The sequence below is a fragment of the Suricata suricatta genome, chromosome 12 (genome assembly GCF_006229205.1).
Source record: "Suricata suricatta isolate VVHF042 chromosome 12, meerkat_22Aug2017_6uvM2_HiC, whole genome shotgun sequence".
NCBI lineage: Eukaryota > Metazoa > Chordata > Mammalia > Carnivora > Herpestidae > Suricata > Suricata suricatta.
The window spans coordinates 72,514,585-72,540,612 of NC_043711.1; the positions used below are offsets into that span (position 1 = coordinate 72,514,585).

General features: G+C 40.6%; 1 protein-coding gene across 2 annotated transcripts in view; it reads right to left on the reverse strand.

Moving 5' to 3' along the window:
• Positions 1-26,028, reverse strand: part of PLCB4 (phospholipase C beta 4) — a 402,177-nt gene that overhangs the window by 160,133 nt on the left and 216,016 nt on the right. The window contains exon 4 of one of the 2 annotated variants that reach the window (XM_029917447.1): positions 7,913-8,044. The exons of the other annotated variant lie outside the window; for it this stretch is intronic. The gene's annotated coding sequence lies outside the window, so the exon portion shown is untranslated. The remainder of the gene's footprint in view (positions 1-7,912; positions 8,045-26,028) is intronic. 2 annotated transcript variants of the gene reach the window in all.

A 26,028-nucleotide genomic window follows, 5' to 3' on the forward strand; every position in this document is an offset into this window, starting at 1 on the left:
TGAATTTCCTTAAGTATAACTTTTATCTTTTACACTCAACCTTATGACAAAAATGTTCTACTAAGAATTAATCCCTTCCCTATCCAACCATACAAATCTCATTAAACCAAATAACCCATGACCTTAAGTGACCTCATGATCAGAACAAATAAGGCTGTTTTCCAGAACACAGAGAGCTGGGGTAAAATTTCCACTGACTTAAAGTCAATTAGTTAGCTATCAAGCACATTTCAACGTCTTGCTCTTCAATCTTTAAATAAGATATCCTTACATTTCTAAAAACAGATGGACAGCTATATCAGATCACCCAGAGCTTTTGAATAAATGGCTTTCCTTCAAGTGAGAATCGAATTTGACACTGATATATTGCATCATTAATGACAATTTTCCCCATTAGCTAAAAATAGCTCCGTTTTCATCAAGCCGTTAGGTAGCCTTTTCAAAAAGCACGTAAAGGCTGCAGGATTAAGAAAATGATAATATACTGGCAATGCTGTGGAGGGTTGGGGGTAAGGGGATTCTTGAGAGTTTGGTGAAAAAGAATTTTGCAATCCATTTCTATAGGCTTGAAATGCCCATACTCTTTGATCTAGTAATTCTACCAGTAAGATTTATCCTACATAAATGCATACAAAATCCATGCACAAAGACACTGTGTTACTGCAAGGCAGAAAAACAGTTTCTTTATATAAACCTCACTAAGCAATTGGTTAAATATACTACAGTAGTTAAATATTCTGTGCTCATTAAAAATAATGCTTTGAATGAATAGTTATTTGCTGAACAACGGCAAATTTAGAAGAGTTTCTAAAAACAGTCACAACTCAAACAAATATAAATGCTCTCAACATACTATTAAGTAAAAAAGCTGGTTACAAAATTATATCCAAGAATGATCCAAATGTTTATGTGTTCTATACACACTGCTCACACATATGTGCATTTTTTAACGAGGGAAAAAGATTAGAAAAACGTATACCAGAACACAAATAGTAGTTATGCCTCGGTGATAGAAGTTTAGCTGATATTTTAATACTTTCTGTATTTTAAAGTATTTAGAGTCACTATAAATTATTATACTCAGGAGAAAATATTCACTAAAGAGAAAAAGACATTGTCTTCTTTTCTTTAAATAAATCAATTTTTTAAATAATGTCCGTGTTTTCTACCAGAATTCCTGGCAAGATGAAAGAGCAGGAAGAAACTAATAAAACTGTGGAGTGTTCTTTCTGACATTTAAAACCCTGAGTGTATATTGGGAGCCTTCACACACACCAATTATGACTGGTTCTTAGGAAGGAGTTACTCAGTAATACTGATTAAAACTTGGGTATTAACTCTAAAACCTCTACTTGTATTTGGAAGTGAAACAGATTATGGTCATGCTGGATTTAATGAATCCTGAACTATTAATAAAAAAATAAAACCTAAGGCCCTTGACATAAATCTATAAAATTTATCATAAATATATAATAAGTTAATCAATAAGGCACTACCTGATTAAAAATAATTTACTGGAGTTTATAAAACACATAAACTGAAGAGAAATAAAATGAGAACAGCAAACATCTGGTCTTTGTCTCTATTTCCCTCTGCTCAACATTAATCATAAAGGGCAAATGTAACTTCTTAAAATTTAATAATTACAAAATAGATTAATAAAAATATTAAGATGAATTCCCTTTATTTTTAAATTTTAGAGACAGTGCAAGTGGAGGAGAGGGGTGGTGTGGGTAGATGGGAGAAAGAGAGAGACAGGGAGAAAGAGAGAAAGAGGGAGAGAGACAGAGAGAGAGAGAGAGGGAGAGGGGTGAGGGGGAGAGGGAGGGAACGAATAAGGGAGGAAGGGAGTGGGAGGGAGAGGGAGGGAGAGGGAGAGAGAGAGAGAGTCTTAAGCAGAATCCATGCTTGGTCAGCACAGAGCCTGATGGGGGACTCAGTCCCATGAACTGTGAAATCATGACCTGAGCCAAAATCAAGAGTCAGATATTGAACTAACTGAGCTACCCAGACGCCCCAAAGATGAATTGCCTTCATAAATGTATTAGGTGATATTTACAATATTATATGCATCATTATTTAAGAATTTGATTAAAAAAAAACCCAGAAAATGCTTGGTTATCTGGGATATCTAAGACCAACTTAATTTGAATATAATGATAATTGCTAACATAAAATTTAATTTTCAAAGAAATCAGAATATGATGAAGTATATAGTTTTCCAAGAAAAGAACTGGTTTCAAAAGACTGTTTGGATATTGGCTGCTTGCCTACAACAACTTCCTTGAAAATGACATCTGAGTTCACGGGCCAGCCCCCCAGGAGCCCTTGAATGGGGTGAGTGTGAGTTGTCTGTGACTGGGGTTCTCTGACCTGATGACACCTTACTACTCCCCTCTTTCCACACAGTTCATTCCCACTGAAGGGCTCAGGCAGACACCCAGCGTTGGGGAGCACCACTGGAAGAGGACTCAGTGGCAGAAGCTAAGAGCTCTGGGCGCCTGATGTCTTCCGCGGTGTCCTTTTCCTGAATGTTTAGGGAGTTCCTGGCTTACTAGTATTTTGATCTTTCAGAAAAAAAAAAAAGATACAGTTTGCCAACCAACGATATTTATTTATAGTTGAATTATAGACATGGCTTCTAGAAATAAGCTTTTGTTTGATAGGATGCAAAATAAATCGACTTCTAGAATACGTAAAAATGTAGTGTGTGGTAGGAACCTGGGGCAAGGAATATAAGAATTAACTTCAAGTCTGTTTTAGCAAGACATTTTTTTACATGTTGTAAAAATTCTGGGAAGTAAAGGCATTTTATGTCTTTTGTGCTTCTGAAGTAGAGTACCTCTTTTTAATGACAAAGGAGTTACAGTCAACAGTAAGACTTGTTTTATTATTACTGAGTATGTAAGATAAACAAAAGTAATGTAATCAGCCCCAAGAATTACAGCAGTCCTGCAAAATAAAATAATTAGGCAAATCTGAAATACTTTTACACAAGGACTGGGCTTTTTCTTTTTTCCCCTCCCTTTCTCACAATTGGAAGAATGTGTCCCTCTTTTCCAGCCCAGAACTAACAGAATATATGGTGGTGTGTGGTGTGTCCAGTTTACCAGCACAGAAAGCCTCTCCCTTAGGAGCAGATTTAAGTCACACACAACAGCGTTTGAAGAGAGTTCAGCCCTTCTCATTCCCACAATAAGGGCTCTGATAAGGTCTGTGGAATAAAAACAAAATGGCAATATGACACAATAAGCCCCTTAGGTACCTTTAGATGGAGCTCAAACATAAATTCTACAAACAGCAATCTCTCTTGGGTCTTGTTTCGTGGTGTTCTTGATTGTGCAGCTACAACAGCAGTCTACAGCTTTGTGCTTACAGTCCAGGGGTTCCAGGGTGGGAACTATGAGAATGGGGGCTTGGATTGACTTCTCCCTTAGCCTTAGTTTCTTCTTAATTAGAACACTCTTTGAGTTACTGATAATAATATCAGGATAGCCAAGGTGGGGATCCAAGTCTCTTGGGGACTCAAGGCAGGAGCATAAGGAAAAGACCAGAGAAGGCCTAGGTCACATGGACTTGCCTTAGATCAGTGGTTCTCAAAGTGCAGTACCCAGTCAGTAAACATCATCTGGGAATTTATTAGAATGCAAAATCTCAGGCCTCACTCAGACCCTTTGAACTGGAAAATCTGAGGTGGGGCCCAAAAATTCATGGTGTGTCCACCAGGCCAGCATGTCAGTCACACACAACAGCATTTAAGAGCAACTGCCTTAGATCAAGTCTTCATCAAAAGGAAAAGGTGAAGGGGAAAAGAAAAAAAAAAAAAAGGAAACAGGATCTTTGGATCTTAGTCTATGGCCCAGACAAGCTCACTGAGAAAGAGACCTGCTAGGCATTTGGGATTACCGCTCAGGTAGGAAATAAAGACAGTCCATTTACCTAGAATGCACACTTCTCTGCAAATCAAGGATATAGAAATTCAGGTTCCTGGTCCTTACTTTCCCACCAAGATCAAGAGTAGACACCAAGTTGGCCTCAAGTAAATGGGTAATTTCCTCAACCATTCCTTACAAGCTTCATCCTTAAGGGTTAAGTCTGAAGAAACTAGTTCAGGGTGACAGATGATGTGGAGAGAGCCAACAAAGGGTGACATAACCCAACACTCAACACCTCAGCTCTTTATTTAATCTACAATGTAGACAGTGAAGTCACTTACCAAGTAACTTTAAGTACTTCCTTCTTCTGCTCCAAAGCTTTATGGTCCCTGATACCCACAAACTATAAACCCTAGTATTTCACTTAAAATCTCAAAAAAAAAAAAAAAAAAAAAAAAAAAGATTCACCCAGCAAACTTAATCTTTAAGAAGCTGCAATGAACAAAACTCCTGAGGAGAAAGATCTCATTAAAACATGAGGGTTCTAAGGACACCTGGGTGGTTTGGTGGGTTAAGAGTCCGACTCTGGATCTCAGCTCAAGTCTCAATCTCAGGGTCATGAGTTTGAACCCCATGTTTGGCTCCACACTGCATGAGGCCTACTTAAAAACAAAAACAAACCAAAAAAAAACCAACTGAAACAAAAAACACAACATGAGGATTCTAGAAGAAACATGCCTATAGCTGCACTGAAAAGCGGTGTCATCTCCAGAGACAGTAGCTGTTTGCCACTTACATTCTCCACTGGATTTACCAGACTTGACTCATTTCTTCAAATATACTGAGCCTTTTGCATCTTTCTCTTCCCTTTCCATGACTGAACCTTTCCCCTCATATTTATTTATTTATTTTGAGAGAGTGCGTAAGCAGAAGAAGGCACAGAGACAGAGGAGAGAGAGAATCCCAAGCAGGCTCTGCACTGTCAGTGTGGAGCCCGATGCAGGGCTTGGACCCATGAACCATGAGATCACAACCCAAGGTGAAATCAAGTCAGTCGCCTAACCAACTGAGCCACCCAGGTGCTCCCTCCACCCCCCTTCCTGAACCTCTGTCTTAAATTTGGATAGTTCTGCTTATCTTTTATCAGCAAGAGGAACTTTAGGTACCACTCCCATATTTTCACTTCAACATCCTGTGCTTCCCCTTTGGAGAGCATCAGGGCCAAGACTTACGAAGTTCCTGTATGCTATAAGCATTTGTTTTCCTGTGTCTTCACTACAGGGGGAACTCTGGGGATGGCCTCTTTTGTTCACTATTACAGACCTTCCCTGACTTAGGATGTGGTTATATCCCCATGAACCCACCATAAGTGGAAAATATTATTAAGTGGAAAATGCATTTTATACACTCACTGTAACAAGCATCATAGCTTAGTCTAGCCTCCCTTAAACATGCTTAGAACACTTAACATCAGCCTGCAGTCGGGCACAATCATCTGATACAAAGCCTATTTGATAATAAAGTGTTGAATATCTCATGTGATTTATTAAGCACTGGACTGAAAGTGAAAACCAGAACGGTTGTACGGCTCTGGAATGGTTACAAGTGCATTGTGAGTTTACCCCGTGACTGCATGGCCGCCTGGGAGCTGTGGTTCGGCTCAGCGTCACGAGAGTGTTGTAGTGTATCGCACTGGCCCGGTAAAGATCAAACTTCAAAATTTGTAGTACCGTTTCTACTAAGTGCATATCTCGTTCATACCACCATAAAAGCAGAAAAATTTAAGTTGAACCATCGTATGTAAGGGATTGGCTGTATCGTGAGGGCACTCAGTAAACACAGGATAAATGAATGAACACTCCGTGAAGGAGCTCCCAACCAAACCTAAAAACAACCAAGGCCAAGGCCAATAAAGTCTTTTTCTGTTGCCCACATGCCCATCAGTCCCATTTTTGTGTGCACCTGCCCTTTTCTCCAAGATCCTGAAACACTGTTCCCAAGCTCCTGCCCCAACTCATACCCTGCTCTCCCCCTCACCCCCATAGGTACCCAATTGGAACTCAGCCTGTAGAAGGAATTTCCATTCTTCACCTGGTTCTGGGGTTGCTTGAGCCTATGCATCACTTCTTGGCTGACTGTACATCCTAATGTCACCTCTGCTGTGTCCCATCCTTATGCTCTGACCCCTGAGGTCGGCTTGAGGATGGCTCAGATTGGTTCCTGGGATCTCAAAGGTGGGGACACACCCTAGTCCTGTTTTCAGGAGGTATGTGGTTTTCTTTTCCACAGAGCTTGCCTCTTTAGAGAAGAGCAAACCCGACTGCTCATAAGGTCCTCCTCTCTCTTGTGCCCAGTACTCCATTCTTTGCCCTTCATCTGCCCTTGGACTTGCTCTGATACAATTATTAGGCAAAGCATCACCAACATGAATCATACATGTCAAGAGAAAAAAGCTCTCTTTAGAGGCTTCACTTTGCCTTAATTATCTGAGTATTTCAAAGGAAAGCTTTTTATTTTATCTCTGCTTGAATAATCTATCTGAATGTTGCCTCAGGCAGGTATACGGGATAAGTCTGAGGACTGCAAGACAGGACTTCACAGAAACAGGGCAACTGCTTTGGACTAGGAGCACGCGCAAATTCAAGGGCTTGAGAAATCCTTTATTTTAAAAACGATTTTCCTATTAAAATAAACACACACAGACAACGGGCTCTTAAATTTAATCAAGATTCCTGATATTTAAGTGTTCTCCAAGCAAATTTATAAATAGGCCTTTGCTATTATTACACAGGAGTCAGAAGAAGAGGATAAAGCCTAAGACCATGTATATTGAAATGGAGTCCCGACCATAAAAGGAGAAAACATTTTTCCTTAGGTTTTGAGCTAAAAGGTATCCAAATCTACCAGCTTTTATAACGTTCACATACACAGAGGTACTACCCGACTTGAAAATAACCTGTGGTCAAGGAGATATAATCCAAATAAACTCAAATCTCACACAAGCTTAATGATCTCCTTACTTACATGTTGAAAATTATTCTACCTCCGTTCTTCAAATGCTTAAACTAAGGGCAGAGATGAAACTCCTAGAGATAGTGAGAAAAAACAATTACTTGGACTTTAAGGTTTAAAAAAATGTTTTTTAATGTTTTTATTTATTTTTGAAAGACAGAGAGACAGTGGGAGCAGGGGAGGGTCAGAGAGAGGAGGCAGCACAGAATCCAAAGCAGGCTCCAGGCTCCAAGCTAGCTGTAAGCACAGAGCCTGATGCAGGGCTCAAACCCACGTACCGTGAGATCATGACCTGAGCCAAAGCCGGACGCTTGACCGATGAGCCACCCAAACGCCCCGACTTTAAGATTTTAGAAGGTTGATTTTTTTTTTTCTATTTGTGTAAATTCTTTCAAAGGTCTGCAAACCTTTCTTCTTTGTTTTTTATACAATTTTTATACACTAAGTCTGAAAGGAAAAAGAAGCAAAATCTTTAACCTCAGTTCATTTGTGAAAGAACAGTCATATTTTCAGGATTTTGGTTTCTTTTTTTTCTAGATGTGGTGTCATCATTAGTCATTATTTCCAACGAGGCAGAAAACTTACTGTGCATTGGTTTCTGTAAGTAAGAGGGCATAGACTATGTGTACATACTACTGCCACGGGGCACCTGGCTGGCTCAGTCGGTAGAGCCTGCCACTCTTGATCTTGGGGTCATGAGTTTGACCCATGCACTGGGCAGAGAGTTTACTTAGAAAGACAAAAATACAAAAAAATCAAATGAGGTGTACATATTAGAAAATACACTGTCTTTGGCTTTGTCTGATAGGCCAGGAGACTGAACATTGGACACTTCACTGCCATTCCCCTGAGAAACACCAGCACCAATGGTCACACCACTTGAAATAGGTCTTCTGATAGGGCATTACAAAAGTGAATTAGTATGATCCAGATTTTACGGTTAAGTAATTTGGCCACACACTAAACAACTGGGTCTGACTTGAATTATTTCATTATTTGCACAATCAAAATTAAATGAACAGCACCTGTACAGCCTGCCGGAACGGCAAGAGCAGGGGGTCAGAGATGGATGACCTGGATTCCGGTCCCGGCTCAGTCCCAACGAACTGTGTGTCCTTGAGAAAGTCCCCAAGCTCTCAGAGCCTTCATTTCCTTGTCTGTAAGGAGACTGAAACAGTCTCAGAGGCTGAAGCAGTCATTTTTCTGATCCCTTCTAGCTTCAGTTGTTTTAATTAAACATTATTTGGGCTTCAAATAAATGTAGATGTTATTTAAAAGCTTTGTATGTCCTTCCTGAAATAGATTTTATTTCCCAAAAATTAAAACCACATTCAGATGACTCCAAATAAGATTAGAAACAATGTATTCCTATTGTGTATTGAAGAGCAACTGACAAGGTAATGACACGGTGACATTTCTAGAACAGCTTTTCAGTAGCAAAGCAGACTTTCAAGATGCCAAATGCTTGCCCAATTCTGGTAAGGTCAACAGCCTCCAAATAATTGTTCCTTTCATATGATGTGTGCTCTTACTGGATTATTTTAAAATGTGTTTGCTTCCATTGCTTATATAGAAACTGAAAAACATCCCTCACTCTCACAAAGCCCCGAGGCAATGGGAAGGAGATCAGAGGTCAGAGAAGTCGGATGTGAAGCAATTCCCAAGGGTTTGTGTCGTATTTTATTTTAGCAAATGTCTCCAACTTCTAATTGAAGCCATATCAGCAGGCTGGGAAAAAGAGCAAAAATTCCCTGCCCCTTTGTTGACGAACCCTTGGATCCCCAGTGTCCGCACCAACAAGCAAAATTGCTGAAAATCACTTGGGCCGATGTGTCTGCAATCAATTATTTTGTTTCTTAAGGGGTAAAGTTTGACCCGGCATAGTTTAAAATGCTACAAGGTTTCAGGCAAGTTTCAGAGACACCAGGAAGAAGTTAATGGCCTGACCCAGAGACGAGGAAAATGACATTCTCATTATGCAAGAGAAGGGGAAGTCGTTAAGGAGTGAGATAAGAACGTGGCTCCGGTCACCACTCAGCTCTGAAAGCAGGTGCTGGCGGCTGCCACTGACCCGCCAGGCTTCACAAAGCTCTCAAAATAAGGGCCCTGGACATCCGCTTAGTAGTTACATTTTACCAAGTATTTTCACAAGCTCTCTTTAAGTTGGAATACATAACTCAACCGCAGACTGTGGAAAGTGGAGCTCAGAAAGCTTAGATTGTCTCAAATTATGGTTAAGAACTAGCATTTTAAACTCTCACCGTCTGACCTTGATCCTCATGATGAAAAGTTCCTTACATTCAGTAAAATATTTGGATATAGCCTCCAACCAAAATGAGGGAAAGTTGTCTCTTCTTGGGATTATATATAAGCTATTTTAATAAGAGGTACTTCAACCAAAACTAAGGACTACCTCCATAAAAGAAATGCCTATATTACAATCAATATTCAACTTCTTACTTCAAATTCACCCACACAGATGCTTGTTATCCCAGCTTCCAAATCAGGAGATATTTTATGTTATCTAAAAGAAAACAAAATTCAAGCTTCTTGCATTTATTTTTAAATGCTTTCATAATTTTCACTCTAAAAGGATCATGGTTACCTTTAATGCTTATTAGCTCTGTTTTTAGAGTCTTCTAAATGTGACAGAGAAAACTTAGTTTTATTAAAACAACAGGATCTAACCACTTAGTCCATGACATTAGTTGCCCTATAGCACTGTTTTGGAATATCTATGGTGGGCATTTTAATAAAATTAATGTGGTTGCTTATGTTTTACTCAGATGAAATCATAAGTGTGACTAAGCCATGATAAATATTCTTATTTTTCTTCTGCTCTAATTGAAACCAACCCTCAAGGTAAAACAGGAAAGGAAGTAGGATTCAATTATGGCCATTACATGAATTAAATCAGGTTTTGTGGACAAAACATCTGAGGTTTTAAAGAGAGGAATATTTATCATTAAGCCATATTTGGGCCATCTATGTCACACACTCCCATGGCCAATTTTCTTTAAATAATAAAAATAAGTTGTGCTCCATATGACCCTTTCCTAACTATCAATTCTCTGCAAATATTTAAAAATATGAAACCTACATCAAATATTCTGTCCAAAATGACATCTGAGAAGCTGGACCTTTAAGGCTTTAAACGCAATATCCTTATCTTTTTCCTGAGATTTCTTAATCACTCTAGAATTTAACTCCTACCTTCACCCTATACTCAATCGATCCTTCTTCCACATGCACTGGTTTCCCACTTTTGTCCTCCATCTGTTTGCTCCCACTCTCCCTCCTATGGTGATCCATGAAGTATCACTGTTCTTTGGTCCTCTCCAAAATTCTACTCGTTTTCAGGTGCCTCCTGAGACATCTCCACCGGTGCTCCTAGCACTTCAGATGTCCTGATATATCCCAGCTGAGCTCACTACTACAAAACGATTGCTCGGAAGAATGAGTTGAACTATCAAGATCCATGTAAAAGTAATCAACACAAAGATCTTCATGTTGGTTAAAAACAACTACTACTACTACTACTACTACTACTACTACTACTACTACTACTGCTGCTGCTGCTGCTGCTGCTGGACCAAATTAAAAAAAAAAAGGCCATCTTAAACAACATTATTTTGGCAAGGATGTACACTGTTGGTGGGAATGGGAACTAGTGCAGCCATTGTGGTAAAAGGTTAAAAAGAGAAATACCCTTCAATGCAGTAACTGCACCATAGGTATTTACTCCAAGAACACAGAAACACTAATTCAAAAGGATACATGCACCCCTATGTTTATAGCAGGATTATTTACAATAGCCAAGATAGGGAAGCACCTCAAGGGTCTATCTATTAACGAGTGGATAAAGAACATGTGGGTGTGTGTGTGGGTGTGTGTGTGTGTGTGTAAAATGGAATATTATTCAGCCATAAAAGAACGAAATCTTGCCTTTTGCAATGATGGAGCTACAGAGTAAAATTAAGCTAAAGAAGTCAGTCAAAGACAAACACCATATGATTTCACTCATATGTGGAGTTTAAGAGACAAAACAAATGAGCAAAGTGAAAAAGAGAGACAGACCAAGAAACAGACTCTTTACTCTAGAGAACTGATGGCTGCCAGAGCGGGGCTGGGTAGAGGGATGGGTTAGTTAAATAGGTGATGGCGATTAAGGAGTGCACTTGTTGTGATGAGCATTTGGGTAATGTGAGGAGTTGCTGAATCACTATACTGTACACCTGAAACTAACAACACTCTTTGTTAAATAACTGGAATTAAAAACTGGCTTTTTTATATGAAATCCATCTGAACTTTTGGTGAACTACAGCTTTCGTGAGCTAAGAGGAAAGATGTCATTGTTTGCACCCTAATGGGACCTTGAGAAAGATAAGAAATTCATGAAGGGCTAGAACCATCTTAGCAAACTCTCTCAGATCCTCCCATTGCTTTGCAGTATTTTGTAAATTCTGTACCACAAGTTTAAGAAGCATATTGACAAAACAGCTGGTGAAGGAAGTCATACCATTTAAGCAACAATTAATAAAAGAAGTTTCCAGGGATTTCAGAGTTAGTCTGAGTTCTTTCTATAACTTGGTAGGAATAGAAGTCAAGAACAGGTGAACTGGGCTGAGTCCCCCAGTCCTAGTGGTGGAGCTGGGAAAAAACAATACCCTGAACTGCTGGTCCAATACCAATGCCATCCCCATTCTGACAGATGGCATGTGTGGACCCTCACTCTTATGGAAGAGGGAGTAACACAGACATTCTGTGTTCAGATTAGTGGTCTTAGGAAACAGGAACACTCGTCTTGTCCTATTGGTGGGAATGCAAACTGGGGTAGCTACTCTGGAAAACAGTATGGAGGTTCCTCAAAAATTAAAAATAGAACTGCCCTACCAACCAGCAATAACACTACTGGGAATTTATCCAAAGGATACAGGAGTGCTGATTCATAGGGGCACATGCACCCCAATGTTTATAGCAGCACTTTCAACGATAAATTATGGAAAGTGCCTAAATGTCCATCAACTGATGAATGGATAAGAAATATGTGGTTTATATATACAATGGAATACTACTTGGCAATGAGAAAAAATGAAATCCTGCCATTTGCAGCAATGTGGATGGAACTGGAGGGTGTTATGAAACAAGTCTATCAGAGGAAGACAGATATGTTTTCGCTCATATGTGGAACTTGAGAAATTTAACAGAAGACCATGGGGGAGAGGAAAGGGAAAAAAACAGTTACAGAGAGGGAGGGAGACAAACCATAAGAGACTCTTAAATACAGAGAACAAACTAAAGGTTGATGGTGGGGGGAGAGAAAGGAAAATGGGTAATGGGCATGGAGGAGGGCACTTGTTAGGATGAGCACTAGGTGTTGTATGTTAAACAATGAGTCTACCCCCAAAACCAAGAGCACACTGTATATACTGTATGTTAGTCAACTTGACAATAAATCATGTATTTAAAAAAGGACTGTTAACTTGAAATCAATACCAGGAAAGTACTTTAACAATGAAAATTATGCATATTCAGATTTCAGAGTAGACACTTCTCATCACCAAAGGACCGAGATGTTCCTCTGTTCTTGGAAGTTGTATGAGGATTGTTGCAATGAGTGAGAGGGGAATAAATGGCCCTCTAATGACTTTTCAAAAAGTAAAGTAGGGTTAGTCCATCTCTAGATCTTATCAGCCCCTTTCCAGATTCCTCTGACCCAAAGTAGTCTAAACATTCTTTCAACTGCAACTATGTAGTGAAATGCTTTTTGATGTTTATTCTGTATAGGAATATTGGTTAAAATTCAAGTGATAAACAGCTTCAGAATGATTGGGAAACACTTGTCCAATTTTGTATTTGCAAATAGTCTTGGAACTAATGAAAAACACAACTTCCTACTCCTTAAACAGCCATCATTTTTTCTTTGATTTGTGAATTTGAAAGAGTCTTGCAAGAGTCAAGCCATCAAAAAGACCACAGAAAGCAGTTTAGAAAACAATGATTCACAGTGACTACACTTAATTAAGATTTTTTCCACTCTAAACTAGAACAAAATATATTATAAAGTCAAAGCTACAGGCTTCAGATTCTGGTCATTTTTGGTCATTCGTATGCCAGTCTCTGGGAAACAAACAATTTCAATTTCAGGATACTGGCCAACATTTCAATTTTGGGAAGCTGCAGTTTGTTTGCCAAACATCCATCACTTTAATTTTATAAACTGGATATGGTATTCTTACTCAACACTTGTCATAAACCACTGCACACTGCTCTGCTAAGCAGTGGCTATGTGCCACGCCCAAATTGCATTTTCAATATTAAATACCTGAAACCTATGGGTAAAACTTTCTATCTTGTTAACTTCTTTTAAACAACATCGAGACTATTAGAATTATCAAGACGACTGGTAGATTAGCAACAGGCAAATGACACTGGTGCAAAGGGAAAACATGTCTTTAAAAATTCTGTGTCTGCTCTTGTTTAAATTATTCAAATTACTGCTTGGCTAAAGGGAAAGAAAGACACAAGGGATCTGAAGAAATGAGATGGAAGATAAACCACAAAATGCAGATAAATCATACATACGCTTGTTCAGGAAAGTTCCCCTCTCTTCTGCAGTTTATATCACAAAGTAATTTTATTAAGGTTTTATGGAAAGGTCACTATTGCATTTCTGTAATATTAAAAACTATTTTAGCATATAGAAATCCCACATGAGCCTGAAATATTAGTTCAAGACTAAGTTTATTAAGGCTTTGGCATGGTTCAGTATGAACGTTCTCCAAACATTACAACCATTTCAAATCAGATAAACAATGGGATATAAAACCATGGTTCATAAAAATAAAATCAAGAAAATAGCATCATTATATATGAGTTTTTGGAGATTAACTTTAAATATATTCCAAAACTGTGAAGCAGCTTATCAGAAGAGTTCATTGTGCACTGACACTTTCATTTCACAAAGGAATCAGCCACAAACATATTTAAGGTCTGGGTAGCATTTATCTATCAAAGTAAATTGGTATTTTTAAGATAAATTCTTTTTTTTTTAATAAATAGTTTATTGTCAAATTGGTTTCCATACAACACCCAGTGCTCTTCCCCACAAGTGCCCTCCTCCATCACCACCACCTCTTTCCCCCCCTCTCCTTTCCCCTTCAACCCTCAGTTCCTTTTCAGTATTCAATAGTCTCTCAGGTTTTGCGTCCCTCTCTCTCCCCAACTCTCTTTCCCCCTTCCCTTCCCCATGGTCCTCCATTAGGTTTCTCCTGGTCTCCTGTTAGACCTATGAGTGCAAACATATGTTATCTGTCCTTCTCTGCCTGACTTATTTCGCTTAGCATGACAACCTTGCAGTCCATCCACTTTGCTACAAATGGCCAGACTTCATTCTTTCTCATTGTCATGTAATACTCCATTTGTAGGAAAGTTTAAGATAAATTCTAATTCAAGTGCCAATAATAACTTGAGTTATTTACACAGTCCCTTCTGTCTCCTAATATTTTCATCTATGACTGCCTGATGATTAAACAGAGAAAAGTCTGGTAGGTCTGCACCTGAGTCAGGTGAGTTTGCTGCCTTGAGTTCCCTAACTCATATACTTCAGCGAAAGTGTAAGGTTTATCTGGTATAATCAAATGGCAGAACCCTGTTCTTCAGCAGTGTGTGAAATTATTGTCAGGGCTCTTGTTTTTGTTTTTGATTTTAAATAAAATCTTTTCATTGGTAACAAACATGTTGGAAAATGATGATGTTCCCTTGTTGGGTGAAAGGCACTCCCTGAAATTTACAGAGCACCCACAGTTTCATCGGATCCCCCATAAGTAGAGTCATTCTTTGACTTCAGGCATAGGATTAAAGACATCACTTGGCCCACAGCTCTGTGCCCAGGAAGATGCCCTGGAAGGATTCCTGGTTACAAGAACATACAGATTCTAGTGAGGGGAAGTGTATACACAGATGCCGAGCGCTCATGAAAACAGCCTCTCGGTGAACGGCGGGCCCTCCCTTCTATTTAGTTTCCTACAAATGTTAACAGTGGATCAGAATCCTCTCTGAAGTCATGACTCATGATGACCTCCTTCCCGTAGTCTTAAAGACTTGGACTCCCACCGCATTTTGTGGCTGTGTTTACAAGTAGATGTAGTACCACAAGGCACCTTCATCGTCCTCTGCAAAGTAGTAGATGATATTCCAAAGCTTACGTGATTGACGACAGAACTGACATTTCCCCTTTTGGTCAAAAGAATGAAATGCTGGCTCTCAGCTATTCTTAGGCAATGAGCACAAAGGCTTTAAGCTTGTAGAAATGGATGCCGAGGATGCAAAACCAGACACCAAAGAATCTCCCCTAAACGCTACCTTCCAAACTGAAATCATCCTCTTCTATCATAACCATAACAGCCTCCCAATATGCCAAATAAGGACTCACTTCTTCCCCAAAAGTTTCTTAAAGTGTGAGGGTTTATGGGAGGAATACATACCAAATATGTTTATAGGTTACTTATATTTTCAGCCTACTTAATTATTAAGTCCAACTGGAGGCAGCTGCATCCAATAAATACATAGTAAATGGCGGCAGGGGTGGGGGGACAGGGGGTCAGAGGTAGTCCCAAACCCTAAACCCCAGCCTATTTTCAAATATGCCTCAATACACACTCCTACACAGGGGACCTCACCATTACATGAGATACACAGACTCCGCATCGTGGACAAGAGTGTACCTAGAGTGGAAAAGACTAATCTTAAGACCTGATTCAACCAATTACCATGAAACCAAAGAATTCCACATATCACTCTTCAAGAAATATCCCCAAGATGGAAATAGTTATAATTTCATGTTGAAGGGGTTCTCAAAGGTAGAAAAGATGACATAGATAGAAAACTCTTGAAACAATGCACCTCCCTATATATTATTTAAGGGACTATCTCATAATAGACATGGATTTTATTAGCAGCCATAGAGCATTCTAGCATCTGCCAATCCCTAAATTTTCTATGAATTCTAGGACTAGGGGGACTACCTTTATACAAAGAGGCCAAAACTCAGGCTTTATGTACTGAGGGTAAAAATGATAATTCAATTTTTTCTTCGACCAAAAATGCATACAACAGCCCTAAGTTAGTCACATGAAACCAATAACTTGGCTCTAACCAAATTACCCTGGGAAGAAACGAATATGTTCCTACGAAAGGTGGTTTGGCTTGGTTAAAATAATGCCAGGAGGAATTGACTACAACTGTATTTCTAAAAACTTCTAAAAAGCTCTCATTGTTTACATCTATTGTTACTTTTGTAATAAAATATTTTAAAGTATTCCTACCATACCTAAACAGCTCTTTGTGCTTGATGGTTTTCCTTATAGAAATCAAGTCTGCAAAAAAGAAAAGATCTCCGTGCAGGTTGTTTTTTCACAAAGCAAGTCAGTGCTTAACCCTCTGTATCATCCCATGTGAAGCCATATGAAAGAAGGCCATTTTAAATTAGACGATTGTGTATTTATTTTTATTTATAGCATACAGTTAGTTGGGTTTTACTAGAACTACTTAAATAGTCTACACTTTGTCTAAAAGCTATGTTTTTGAGAGGCCAAACTATGATAAAGGCAAGACATTAACATAGGACTCATTTTTATAAGGGATGTACCTCATAAAATGACAAGAATTAACAGCAAAAGCTATAAAGTCTATTTGACCTATTTCTGGCTGGTGAAAGGCAGTATCTCCAACATACGTCCAAATATCATTATATGTATTTTCATAGATATTAATGATTTGCTAGCACACAGTCAATTCTGAAAGATTTTTTACACAGGAATCAAGGTGAAATACCTGTTTAATGATGGATGAGAGAGGAAAAAAAGACCATAGCATAGAGATACCCATTTTTCCCCTCTCCCACCCCTCTTCCCAAGCCCACTGAATTTTCAAAGCCTTTGGTTCTCTATCCTTTGCTTTTATGACTCCCCATCTTCCTCAGTATTTGAGCCAGTCTGTGCACTGGTATCTGCATGGCTCTCTACATGCAAATCACTGTTCACATGTCACCATATTTGAGAGGTCCCTCGTTTACAAAATGGCATACCACCCACTACCACCACCAGAATTTCTTTCCCTCCACCTGTTCTATTTTTTTCTACATAAACTACATCAACATCTGATACCCATTATTAATCTACTTTGTTGGTTTGTTATTTCCTTCTAGCAAAGTATAAACTTTATATACTTTCTTTTCTGCTGCATCTGTCATATAAAACGTGTGTCATGAAGTTGGTGTTCAATATACACTTGTGTAGCATGAATAAATGCATCCCTCTTCTGACTTTGCTGCAATGAAGGACTTAATGGAGGAATCTGGTGGTCCAGCATGTTGGTTGACTCTGTTGGTGATTTGGGGAGGGAGAGGAAACAATTAAATGGGACATTAACATTTACAATGTGAAGGGAATAAATGAGGGTACTAAGGTTAAATGTAGCTTTCTCCCTCTTCCCCAGGGGATTATCTGTTATTTATTTCAGGGTGTCCCTACTAGACTAGACACTAACTAGAGCTTGATAGTGGGTAAGGCACAGTCTCCAAACTTAGAAACCCAATCCAGCAGAGAAGAGGTAGGTCAATAATTCAACATAAGTAGTAAAATATTTTATGGGAATTTAGAGACAGAAGAGGGGGATGACCTCTACCACCATTTTGCTGCTGAAACTACAAACCACTTCATACAATACTCTGACCTCCCACAAATCCATCTCATAAGAAGACCCACCTCTAATCCCTGAAAGCCTGAAGATGGAAATCCATGGTGTCTGAGTATGACCAACTCTCAAAGGCCTGACTGGATTGTAATGGAGTAAAACGGTGAGGTGTAACTATCATTTGAGACAATATAACACTTAATTGCACAAAAGGCTCTACTTTACATCATCTTCTGCATCCATGTAAAGAACCACATGCCTAGTTCCAGTCAATGGGCTCTGACTGAAGAGGAGTTGTGATCCTTCTGAGCTAGAATATATACTGCTCCTTCTCCAAGCACCAGAGACTGTTTGCAAAAATGGCTACAAAGTCTTCCCTTCTCTATATCCTGCCCCTTGGCAAGATGACCCTGCAGCTTCTCCCATTGAGATGTGGAAATGATTCCTCAAAGGGCATCTCGGATCTGGGTTTGGCGTGTGACTTGGCTTTGCTGCAAATCAGGCACATGAAGAGCATATACAGCACTTGCACCCTGAGGCTTTCTTTCTTGTTTCTCTTTGGAACTCAGAGACTGACATTTTAAAAGACTAAGACAGCCAGCTGAAAGAGGAGGGGCCATATGGAAAGAGGCCTCCATTAAACCAGTTATCATGCTTGAGACTCCAAATAAATATGTGATTGGGGCCATCCTAGACCATTCAGTCCTAGCCGAACCAGCCCAGACTAGTAACACCTCCAAATGAATATGAACAATTGTTAAAACAACAACAACAACAACAACAATGACGGCAACACACAATTGTTGTTTAAATCCACAGAATTCTGGGGTGGTTTGTTACACAGCAAATGCTAACTGATACCTGCTGGACAAGGATGGGTGGGATGAGAGTTGGCTCTAGCAGTAGTGCACATTCTAGTTATAATACATAAACAATGCTGTTGAAAAGGATTAAGAAGATCTGGGGAAGAGTTAAAGGAATCCAGAAAAAAAATCATAAGGGAGCAATCAGAAGCTAGCAAAGAAACCCAGGGTATGAGTAAAGGAGAATATTAAAATTAAAGTCAGCTGCCTATGACTTTTTAGCAAGGACTTAAATCTGCAACATCATTTTTCTGGAGGAGAGTAATTATTAGGAGCACAAATCTATCCACTTGACTATAAACAACTTGAGATAGAAAAGTTCCTATCTGGGGCACCTGGTGGCTCAGTTTGTTGGGCATCCAACTTTGGCTCAGGTCATGACCTCACAGTGCATGGGTTCAAGCCCCATGTCAGGCTCTATGCTGACAGCTCAGAGCCTGGAGCCTGCTTCCGATTCTCTCTCTCTCTCTCTCTCTCTCTCTCTCCCTCTCCCTCTCTCTCTCTCTCTCTCTCTCTCTCCTCTCCCTCTCCCTCTCCTCCCACCCCCTCTCCCTCTGCTCCCCCCCCCCCGTCTCCAAAACAGACATTAAAAAAAAAGCTTGTATCTTATCTTTCAATCTCCCCACCTGCTTCTCTAAACCCTGACCCTAGCAGAGTGACTTATATAGGTGGGATTATAGACTCTTAATTGAAGAGTGAATATAGAATGAGGAAAGGAAAGACTCAGTTATGCAACATGATAACAAAGTGTGTGTCTACACTTTACTCCACATCCCCTTCCAGGTTAGGCTTTGCATTCTCCCATGCTGTTCTTATTTATGGCTCCCATTGCATTCAGAGGAAGAAGTAAGGCAAAGGTCATGCGATAAGTAAGAATCTTTAAGGCTCGGAGTTAGGGCATCTGTATGTTATAATGGCATTTATAGCAAGGACTGTAAAGTAGCCATTTATAATATTTAGCTGTGTTTTTTACTTCTGGATGTTTTACTTTTGTTTAACTCAGATGGCAGATATATATAAATCAGTACCCAGATAAATAATGTAGTTATGCAATATTTATTGAAGTTTTTGAGTGTGTTTAATCCTTCAAGACTTTCTTTTTCCAATTAAACTAAATAAGAAATATTAGCCATCTAATCACAGAGTTTTCCCAGGGACCCTAAATTTAACTTCTTCTCATTTCAATTTTACAAAATCATTCAGCTACACATTTCCAACTAAACACAGACTATCATTTTAAGTATAAGAACCTACACTTTTTGAGCAAATTTAGATACTAAGAGATTACATGATAAACATACCATCATAGAATATTTTAGAATTCAGTTTAGATATGCAGTTACTTCACGGTTCAGCTGACTTACTTGGACTCTCCTAGGCTGGAGTGTTGTCATTCTATCGTTTTAACCTAATACATCACAAATTGTTTTGAATGCGCTAATGTGCCTAGCCTACAGATCCATCCGACTCACGGACAGAAAAATATGGTTTTAAAGTTTTACTTTACATGCGGAATATCACTTGGCTAATCTGCAGATTATTAATAGTCACATTTTCAAGGGTTTAACTTTATTTCCCACTGTGTTTCAAGTGTTTTCTCACATCTAATCGGTATCGATACTCTGTATGGCAGACACAATGACTGCATCGGTTTTACAGATGGGGAAACCAGGGTCTGGGGCAATCAAGTCATTTGTCCAAAGTCACAAAGCTATTAAATCATGGGGCCATTATCCGAATGAAGACTGCCACATCTCAGAGTGGAGAATTCTGCTTTCTCTCAAAAAACTAACAGAATGGTTCTTTTAAAAAGTATAGTTTCTAAGGAAGTTCAGAGCATGATTTAATATGGGCAATTCCAAAGAAATCTTAAAAGCAGCATCTATTATGTAAAATGTGGTGTACTTTTTTTTCGGGGGGAGGGGGAGGTTCTCCTAGAACAGATGTTTCTTTGCCCTAAAAGCTAACAGTCTCCCTCCTGTCTCCTTCCTTTGCTGAACCGTAACTCGATCAGGCCTTTAGGCACAGTTATTAGGAACACACGGCCCGCATATGGAACCACATTTCTGATACACCCCCGTCTGCTGGGATTTACGATGGATTTAATAGCTGGATTTCCTGGAGCATGCTCGGTGAGGACTTGTGTCTCCCTTCATTGCAATGATTTTCTCTTAGAGTGAACTTTCATGAAGTCAAACTGAGGCCAAAGATAAGAAGGGTCAATGAAGAGCAGGCCAGGCTCACAGTATTCAATGAATAAGACCCAAACACATGGGTATGTGGTAACATTAAACAATCCAAGTACGGCAGGCATGAGTTTTTTCCTCATTTCTCTTTCTGAGGAGAATGCTTTTCTGCTTGCTAACTCCAACTAATGGGATAAGAAATCTACTGAAATTAGGGCAGCATCTCATTCCCCTCCTTACCCATCCCACCTCCCCAGATCAAAGAAGGGAGCAGAACATACTTGCCCTTTCACAGGTCTTCCTGCCTCCTTATCCCAACTTGGGAATCCAACGTGAACAGCCGATGTTTTGGTCCAAACTCTCCTGGGAAATGGGAGTAAACCAAATGTCTCTGGGCCTGAAAGTCACTGAACCTCTTTCCTGGGGGCCCACTCAGATCAAACTTCTCAGGGGACATCCCCTAGTAACTAATTAATCTTTACCCCCACTCCTGCCCCCAGAAACTTCCTAGCTCCCTGTTCTAGCCAGAGGGCTGATTTTTGTGTACATGAGTCTCTTGGTTCCTTCTGGCTCCTAGCAACCAAATAAGTCAGTGCCCATCTCAGCCTATTCTAAGTCTCCTCGCTCTACCATCTGCAAAATACAAAAGGTGCTAATTGGCCAACAGCCAGTCCATTTGTAGTGGAAAATATGGAACATCCTAGACCTCCAACAATAGGGCAAGGTAAAGTCAACTGTGACGAAGCCATGAGACAGAACAGTACAAGGCCATTAACAGTGACGGTTTCAAAGAGCTTTTCCTAACACGGGTAAATGCTGGTATTTTAAATGAAATGGCAGAATGTAATACACAGCTTCAACTATTCAAAAAGATGCACAGAAACAAAATGCCAAAGACTTGAAGGAAAATACTCAGCAGTCAGCAGAGGTTTCACTTGGGTGAAGGTTTCTTGCCAAGTTTTTTGTCTTTTTATAATTTTATGTACCTTCTGTATTTTTTCAATGATCACATCTTATTTGGATTTTTAAAAACCCTCCAGGGACACTCGGGTGGCTCAGACGGTTAAGCATTCAACCCTTGATTTTGGCTCAGGTCATGATCCCAGGGTTATGTGATCAAGTCCCATGTCAGACTCTATGCTAGGTATGGAGCCTCCTTGGGATCCTGCCCCTCCCCCACTCTCTCAAGAGATAGAGAGAGAGAAAAAGACAGAAAGAAAATAAATAAAAATACTCACCTCTCCGTAACAGATTACTAACACAATGATGGGCTCTTGGACGCTGTCGAGCAACACGACTGCGGATCCCTCTGACACAGCTTTCGTATCTCACAGTTCACCTTAATGGCTTGCTAGTCACTCTTCTCTACTTTCTTCCCTTTTGGTCTCCCTGACTAAAATAAACACCCTGTCCATTTATCTCCCCATTTTATAATCCTGCCTGGCTCAGATGTCACCTACTCCTCCAAATGCTCTCTCATTCTCTCTTCCCTTGAACCCACAACATTTTACATGCACCTCTCTCAGGCAATAAATCTTTACACCTGGCATTGTAATTAGGTCAAGCTCATGTCTAAGCCTGAAGGAAGTTTTAGACACATAGGAAACTGAATCCATGTTTGTATACCCCACATGACGCCTCACACATAGAAAGCATTCAATACTTACAAAGGAATATAGGAGAAATAAACAGGAAAGAAAATAAATGAGTAAGCAAAGTATGTAACTTTAAGTTTTACTTTATAACCTGTCCTTAGAGATTTTCCCATTTTCCAGCCAAATGCCAAACCCCAGATCCTGGTGGCCACAGTTTCATAAAGCCATCAGCCAGTTTGCTTAAGAGAAGATGTCTAGCATTTACATGCAACCATCAAGGAAGGAAATGTAATACAACTCTAACTAGATGGGGAACTCCATAGGGCAGGGCCTATGAATCTTTATCATTTTTGGGTCCTCCTGGTGCATGGTAAATTCTCAGTATACATGTTTCTTTAAAAAATGACAAGGAATGGATGAATGAGGAAAGAGTCGTTGCCCGAGATGCCTCACTACAGTCATACATGTATGGGCAATGATTATTTTGCATGCTAGTTGCTAATGAAATCCCATAACAATGACTGCATTAGAGGACAGTGACACCCCAGCTCTCGTCTTTGCTGGCTGTGACGTCCTATGTAGCTTCCTCAAGATGCAGGTAGCATGCTACAGGCAACAGAACCTATCTGATGAGTCCTTGCTAGGGTGCTATTAGATAAGCGCACGAGGGGACAGGGCATCGTGCCCAGTGACAAGGAAAGCGTGCTGTGAAAGGCAGCTGTAATTATTATGGGAGCGAACTGGTAAGCAAATGTCTTTGCTCAAACATTTCCTAGCGTGCCATTTTGGAACTTCACAAATATAGTTACTGTGCTGCTCTGGAGTCAAACTACTTTCAAACTTCGAATAATTCAGTTTCTGGTATCCTGTGTGAAAAGGGTGCACCCCCGCGCACAATGCTGTTCTTATCAATCAAATCCTGCCTGGACATCTTGCCAGTGGGACATCAATGCTAACCCCTTTTCAATGTGACTGTAATAAAATACACTGGCCTGAGAATGGCAAACACCTCCCTTGACATATAGAACGTTGAGGTACATAGGCAAAGGGCACTGACAATCAGAGCCCTATGGTTCGCAAGCCACTCCTCCACCCACCCAAACACAGTCATCACTGGGAGATGCCATACAACTGGAATTCTGCTTGCCTGACCTTAACCAAGTTTCTGTTCTCAGTGTCCAGATCTCCAAGAGAGTAAGACGGAAACATTTGCTCGGAGTGGCTTGCGAGATCTAATCGAATAAAAATAGCATAAGGTTGCCTTGTAAGGCAATCATGCGGTCCTGTGCGAGAACAGTGATACTGTTCCTGATTTGTTGAAGGAAAAAATAATTACATATGTGGAAGAAAATTATCAAGAGAAAATAACTTTTGGAAAATAGTTTTATTGTTTCAAAACAGGAGTGCCTGGCCTATGTGCATCTCAAGTTGTGGACTTTCGGCTCCCTGTCTCCCACAGAGGAAGGCTGTCCACAGTCATCTGTTGTGGCATTTGGGGTCCCCGACAGCTGACATCCCCCCTTCTTCATCCTTTGCAGTGAACGATGTTCTAAAGGAAATAAATATTGGAAGACTCACAAGGGACCTGGCCTCACCACACCAAAGACCCTCCCTGACACTCAACTATGAACAACCTAACCAGCAGCGGTCTTTCTGTAAGTGCAATGCAAGGTGAACAGTGGATGCGCCAGTAATTGGACCACTGTGGGCAATCTGGAATCAGAGGGCAAGGGTTTCAGAGCGTGTCTTTCATCCGTTTTTGCCCTAATGATAAACCGTAGCAGGGAAACTGCACGGGCTGAGACTAGTGACCCAGTGCTTCTACAGTCTCAGGAAAAAAAAACAAAGCTGCTCTCTTTAGAAAATCAAATGGCCGCTCACAAACCAAAACAGCAAAGTTCTCTTTTCTTCTGTTTTGTTCCAGCCTCTCCAGCTTATCTATGGAAACAGTTCCACGCTTTTCAAAAGCTGGGCTGAGCGGTCATTCAATATTATGTTGCTAAGTAGTCCTTTCTAGGTTAAACAGGTTTACCCTGCATAAAGGCCGAAACTTTGCTCAACTGGTTGCATCCCGTCCCTTTCTTCCACCTCTCCTCAGGTGTGGAAGAAAGCACAGTCACGCGTTGGATCCCGTGGAGAAGCTGGCCTCCAGGCGGAGGGCCCCAGGCTTCACACTGCATCCAGATGGGGAGCCTGTTAGATGACTGGTCCCATGCAGCTGGTCTGGGGTGAGGACTAACACACACACTTCCACGAGCTCCCTGGGGATCTCCAGGCTGCCTGCTGGTCCACAGGCCGTATTTTGACGAGCACAGAATTGGAATTTGGATCTTACGTTATGGGATTACAGTTTAGCAAAGGAGTAGACTGTGGCAGTGAACTAATGGCAGGAGTAATGTGTGTGTTAAGATGGGAAGAACGAACAAGGCTCCTGAGAAAAACTGACCCAGGCTGAAGCGTTGGCTCGACCAATTACATGATGCTGGAAACGCCCTGAATCTCCATTCTTTGTTTTTTAAAATGAGAGAAATAATTCTTCTCTCACAAAGCACAGAGGATGAAAAATACAAATATGGGGGACACCTGGGTGGCTCAGTTAAGTGTGTGACTTCAGTTCAGGTCATAATCTCATGGTTTGTGAGTTCGAGCCTCGCATCAGGTTTTCTGCAACAGCGCAGAGCCTGCTTCAGATCCTCTCTCTCTCTCTCTCTCTCTGCCCCTCCCCTGCTCAGACACCCTTTCAAAAAAAGGGGGGGGGCGCAGAACCACAACTATGTATATGAGGCTTGATTCTAATAGCAACTTGTGACCTACTGTTTCAGCAGATCAGCAGTATCCATGTATTCCTCCCCTCCGGAGGCCCATACGTGCCCAAGCTCACTGCCTCCCTTGCAGGCCGGTAGCACGGTGTGATAGTGCCAGGGCGTGAAGCGAGAGTGGCAGTGGTGAGTGTCACGCTTAGGCATGCCCATAAAACCCTCCTCCACACAGTCATTCTCCAGCCCATTCGCCTCCTCCATCTGGGTGGACATTATCCCCAGGGGGGGACTTGGAAGCTAGCTAACACAGGTATCAGAGCTCTCATGAATTTCTATCCCTGAATAACTACAAACACACGGCAGCCCCGCCCTCCGCTTCCCCGCCTCGTACTGTTAGATGAGCAAAAAATTAACACATACCTTACGTGAGCCACAGGACATTTGTGGCCCTCTGTGTTAAAGCACCTGGCCTAACAATGCAATCTCTCTCCCATATTTCTCCTTCCCTCCTTCCTGTCTTCCTTCTGCACTCTGCCCTGAAACAGTCCCACATGTATCCTAAATTACAGTGTGTTGGTTAAAAGCATCAACTCTGAGGGGGTGTCTGGGTGGCTCAGTCTGTTAAGCGTCCGACTCTAGATTTCAGCTCTGGTCATGATCTCATGGTTTGTGAGTTTGAGCCCCACATCAGGCTCCATGCTGGCAGTGTGGAGCCTGCTTGGGATTCATTCTCTCTCTCTTTCTCTCTCCCTCTCTCTCTCTCTCTGCCCCTCCCCAGCTTGCTCTCTAAGTAAATAAACTTTAAAAACAAAAATAAAAGCATAAACTTTGAAATGGAAACACTAGGTCCAAAATCATTTCCATCCGTTCCTTGTACAGAATTGGACAAGGACAGCTAGATAAATCTCCTCAACTATGGCAGAAATGATCCTACCACTGCAGAGGTCATGTGGGTACAGTAGTCAGTACTTTCCTTGGACAAAGTAAGCACTCCACAAACAGCTATCTTTCTTCCATTCTTCTCTATTTTTTTTAACTTTTTT